The sequence below is a fragment of the Chiloscyllium punctatum genome, chromosome 18 (genome assembly GCF_047496795.1).
Source record: "Chiloscyllium punctatum isolate Juve2018m chromosome 18, sChiPun1.3, whole genome shotgun sequence".
Classification (NCBI taxonomy): Eukaryota; Metazoa; Chordata; class Chondrichthyes; order Orectolobiformes; family Hemiscylliidae; genus Chiloscyllium; species Chiloscyllium punctatum.
Window position 1 is genome coordinate 57,127,565 of NC_092756.1, and position 6,000 is coordinate 57,133,564.

A 6,000-nucleotide genomic window follows, 5' to 3' on the forward strand; every position below is an offset into this window, starting at 1 on the left:
AATGAGTTGGAAACTTCCCTGGTTGGAGTGATTTAATGCATAAAACACAATGATTGTGAATTTGTGTACAAAAATCCATGTAGTCCTGGACATATCTGCAAAAGATCCTCAAGGTAGCTTCCTCAGCACAAAAATCTTCAGCTGCTTCATAAAGATTAGAAGTGAGGGTGTTCATTGAAGGTCACACAATATTCAGGAAAAATGTCCCCCTTCAGCTCCTGAACTAGTCTGTGTCCATGGGCAGCAAGATCTGGACAACATTCAGGCTTGTTCTGTTGGAAGTATCGGTAACATTCATGCAACAGTGCTGCTTGGCACTGCACATTTCCACAGTTAAAAGGAAGAGATTGTTCAGCGCCTCACGCTGGCTTCACAGGAATATGAGGAAGTCATTCAGCTCAATGAAATTATTGGAGAAGTTTATAGATAGCCTATTTAGTGCATCCAACGAATTATACAAGAAGAGGAGGAGTCACGTGTTATAGAAGACCGCAGAGCTCCTCAAAAATATTTAAAGGCTTGGCCTAGACTCTATCAACAATGAAATGTTCTGATACAGTAATATCCCATAAACATGCACTTGGCAAAAAGGAAAGATCAGACACAGATTGTCAGATGCAGTTCTCCAATCTAGGAAGGAAAACAAATCCACTGAAGCTTCCAACTCTGTGGTGACCCCAATAGCTTCTGATGTTACTGAGAAGCCAAAACACTTCCTGTAATGTGGCTGCCAGAACTGCACACAGTATTCTATCTATGGCCTAACCAATAGCATGTTTAACTCATATTATGTCGCCTCGATGAATAAACACTATGTCTACAGTCCCGTGTGATTTCTTAACTGGCTATTACACTGTCCAGTCACATTCAGGGATGTGTGGAGAAACACCCTCTGACCTCCCTAGTGTTCTGCTATTTATTGAATTCTCCCCTGTCTAGTTCCTTCATCCAAAGTGCATCACATTCTATTTATCAATGTTCCATTCCATCTGCCATTAATCTGACAATTCCACCTGTATCTTCCCGTAACATAAGGACTTCCTCCTCACTGCCAACCACCTGGCAAATCTTTGAGTCAAACACAAAATTACGTATTACGCTCAGCCCCCACCCCCACCACCCCCTCCACATTAATACTTACATAATTTATGAATACCACAAATAATTAGATACATTACACTTCTCGCTGTGGTACACCACCAGACACTGGTGTATCGCTACCACCTTCCCAGTGACTTGGGACCACATAGCAGTTTTCTAGTCCTCTAGCACCTCCCTTGTGTGGTCAGATTCGACTAAAACATTTAGGTCAGGACATTTCCTTTCTTGTCTCCAACAGCATCCTGCGATACAACTCATCTGGACTTTACATCATCCAAAACCATTAATCCCAACTTGCATCTTATATAAATCTGCTCGAGAGCTTCCCAGTCCATCTTCTTGAATTCTGTACCTGCTTCTTCCTTTCTCAAATAAAACAGATGTGAAGATCTCATGTCACAGTCTATCAATATTCCCTGGTTTCACATACTGATTACCTCATTGGTTTCGAAATGGGTCCTATTTTTTTCCTGGATATTCTGTTCAGCTTGTTTTTGTAGAACATCTTGGGTTTCCCCCTAACATTACCTGCTGCACTTCTCCATGCCCCTGTATGAGTCAGTGTATTGTGGGTGAATTTTGTAAGTTTCCCTGAGATCACCTCTCATTCTTTGAAACAGTACAGAACACAGGTATAATCCCATCCACACTGCATGCAGTCTGTGCAGAACGCCTTTACTTCGATATTCCAATTTCCGTTAACTGAAGGACAGCTTCACTTTTACCTTTCCGTTTCCCAAAGTCGCCCCTGAACCACGTTGGTTCAAGTTTATTTACTATTCACTTTCTGAACTCTTAAACATCCACCTGAATATCTAACTATATCACATCCAATAGTTCTCCATTGTCTTCCCCGACAAGAAACATCTTCAAACCATTTCAAAAAAAGTTTGTTAACAGTGATTATTTCGGGTGAGATCCAAGATGGCGGCGATCCAGTAGGTCTGCCCTGCTGAGCTCTGCACCAGAACCCAGACATAGTTATGCATTCACCATCTCTTTCTTCCCTATTGTGGTAAAATTGGAGGTTTTTGATCCCCAGTATTGCTCTATGCCATTTTAAGTGAGTAACGGAAAATAACTAAGGGAAAAGGATCATGAGGATCACAATCAGCAATGCACTTCAGCAATGGATATACTTAATAGGAATCAGTTGTAAATTCCCCATTGGTTACGTCAGTCAGAACGCAATGTGGCTGGTGGACATCAATCCTGTCAGTCCCTGGATATCTCTTTAGGTGATCCTCAGGGTACCTTCTTAGCACAAATATCTTCAGCTGCTTCATCAATGTCTTTCCTTTCGTCATTCAATCAGAAGTGAAGATGTTCAGTGAAGATCACATAAAGCATCAAAACCTGGACAATATTCAAGCTCATGCTGTTAACGTGCAGGTAACATTCGTGTGTCAGCACTGCTGGAAACTGAACATTTCCACAGAGGAAAGAGGAGCTCATTCAGCATCTCAAGCTGATTTCATTGGAATGTGAGAAAGCCATTCAGCCCATCGAAACTACTCGATAACAAGAGACACAGCCTATTCACTCTCTGTTGGTTCTTATGCAAGAAGAGAATTTTTAAAAAATCTCAAATGTTGGAATTCAAAGTAGACAGTCAGGACGCCGGAACAACACAAGAGAGGCAGCATCAGGAAGTGAGATGTCAACGACTTGAGTCAAAGCCTTCTTCAGGACTGGGGGTGTGTGGGGGGTTTAAGGTGGTCTACAGTTAAAGAGGCGGGGTGGGGGAGTTGGAGACAGGATGGTGAGGTGGGGATAGGTAAATAAAAGTAGAGGTTATGCCCGGGTTGGTCGATGGGAGGAATGAATCCAGTTGGGAGATGGAAGAAGGGATGATCAGAGGAATGGACGGGAGGAGGAGGGATTGGGAATGTATTTGGGGGTTTGGAGGGGAGGTTATTTGAAATTGGAGAACTCAATGTTGAGTCACCCGGGTTGTAGGCTGCACACGCAGAAGATGAAATGTTGTTCCTCCAATTTGCGGTTGGTTTCATAGTGGCAATGGAGGAAGTCAAGGATGGCCACGTTGGAAAGGCGTGGGAGGGGAAATTGAAATAGGCAGTTACTGGGAGGTCAGCTCAGCCCTTGAGGGCCCAGCTGAGATGCTCAGCAAAACATCCCTTTAGTTTACGCTTAGGATCCCCGATGTAGAGAAGACCACATTGTGAGCACCAGATACAGTAAACTAGGTTGGATCCCAAGACCTGGCACATTTTTCACAAGGACCATTCCCTTCGCTAATCTTTGGTGCATGCCACACTCCCCAACAAACCCTCCAATCCCCACTGACAACTCTCCCTGCAAACGGAAAAGATGCATCACCTGCTGGCACACAATCTCTCTCACCTCTATCCAGCGCCCCAAACTGTCCTTCCAGGTGAAACAGAGATTCACCTGCCTCCCTTCCAACCTACTGTACTGCATCAGGTCTTTCCGATGTGGTATTCTCTACACAGGGGAGACCAAACATAAACTAAGGGCACATTTTCCCAACCATAACTCACGGGCCCAAAGGGGCCGACGTGAGCTCCAATTCACCAACCATTTCAATTCCCCTTCCCCTACTCTCCCTACATCGGCCATTGCCTTCTGTTTTTATCTGCAGCTCCCCCTACCCCACCCCCAATCCTAATGAACGGTTATACCGGAAATATTGACTTCTCCACCTCCTGATGCTGCCTAGCTTCTTGCGTTCTCCAGCCTCCTGTTTGTCTATTATTACACAGGACTTTAAGGAGTCTAGTCAGCACAACACGCTGGTTAGCAGCTACCATGAGTCACCCAATAATGAACCTTTTCCCTGGGATGTACAGGAGGATATGAAACCCCTCAAGGGGTTGACACACGAAATTAAGAAACCATTCAGCCCCTGCAAACTGTTAGACTGAAATAGGAGGATGTCATTGATGCTGCAACACGACAAACCAATGAAACAGAGACTTCACAGACAGACTGGCCCAAGTTGTTCCTCCTGGCTCCATTGCTATTGCTACACATGTGTTACATTAATGTGGTTTGCTGATGGAGAGGAGCACATCGGATAGCTTGTCCCAAGTCGCAAGGAGGCAGCTGCCATATCCAAGAAGACAGGCTTGTCTTCTGCATGGAGATCAGAAACTTTTGGGAATGGCCAACTCTATAAGAGTATAGTTGTTGACGTGTTTGTGAACAACATGATGCTTAGTACAGGGTCTCACTTCAACTGTATGTTGAGATGGTGAGAGTTCATTCAGAATCTGCATCTGTCTTACAACCAACATGGGGTCTCCACAGAGAGTGTAAACTATCAGAGTGTCATAGAGTTTAACAGCAGGGAGTCAGGCCCTTTAGCCCAAATTTTACTATGCCAACCAAAATGTCCACTCACGTGAACTCCATTTCCCTTCACTTGATACATGTCCTGCTAAACCTTTCCTATCAACGTATCTGTACACATATGAAAACATTTACTGCAGGAAAACACATGATATTTCACGCTATCATTGTTTTGTTATGGGAATAATGAGTCCGGGTTCAAAACGCTCAACTTTTATTGCAATCACGTTTTAATCTCTTGCAGCATTACAGATTAAACACTCATTTCCTTCAAACTCTCCTCGTGGTACTATAACTGCAGGGATTAGTCTGGTCAAACTCCTTTACACTATCTCACTGTGGCAAGGAGATTATTCCTTATAATGGAGAGAAAATCTGTTCACAGTGCCCCACGTGCTGTCTCAATATCTCTCTACAACTGCAGGGAGGTGTCTTCACGCCGAGATTTGAATCATGTTTCAATGAAGGACATTATACAATATCCTGTGCTGATTACTTGCTTCACTATCTGAATTCTGCCAGTGACTCATGACCAAGGGCATTTAGCTCCTTTTCACCAAGAGCACTTCCCATCATCTCCCCTTCTCACAAATACAAAATGAGAAGGATGGTATGTTTTGCTATATAATTTCTTTGCCTTGCAAATCACAATACTTCAGCACAGCCACGCCAACAGCAACATCACTACTGCCATTGGAGATGTTTGGAGATGCTGATGAAGCGATGGCCAAGCTGTATTATCTCCGGATTATTAATGCAGCGACCCAGGTAATGACCCAGAGCACAGATTCAATTCCCACCGCAGCAAATATTGGAATTTGAGTTCAATAAAATATCACGAATTAAGAAACAATGAAACGATTGTCAGAAAACCCTACCTGTCACACTGATGCCCTTCCAGGAATGAAATGTATCACCTTCACCTGATCGGGCTCACATGTGACTCTAGACCCATAGCAATGTTGTTAACTCTCGGCTGCTGTTTGAAACGTCCAATCGCAACCACTCAGTTATATCAATCACCATAAAGTCTCAAAGAAATTAAACCAGACGGAACTAAGCATTGAATGCTTACAGCCCACAGACTGCACTGGTCAGGAAGACAGCTCACCAACAGCTTCTCAAGGACAACGTGGAAAGGGAATGACATGCTGTCCCAATATCCCATTAATGAATTTTTAAAAAGATCATTACTCTTATGAAAGGGATACAATGGGACATAACTCAATTCAAACCGTGACTTTGATGTATACCATACAGGGACATTATTTCGTTAATATGGCAACAGGAAAAAAATAAATAAGATAAATCTTGATTTTTATTTCCATTCCAGCTGGTCATGAACAATTCCTCAATTTGCTTCTTTCTCTCTCTCTCTCTCTTTCTCTATCTGTTCAACTCCCACCTTCTCCCATTTACAACAGACGTCCCTGTCACCAACATCATTCACACTATTTCCCCAGTTGTGTGCAGTTCTGATGGATGGTCATTAGATTCGAAATGTCAATTCTATGTTTCTTTCGATCCGAGGCTGCTAAATCTGCTCGCTTTCTTTGGCACCTCATC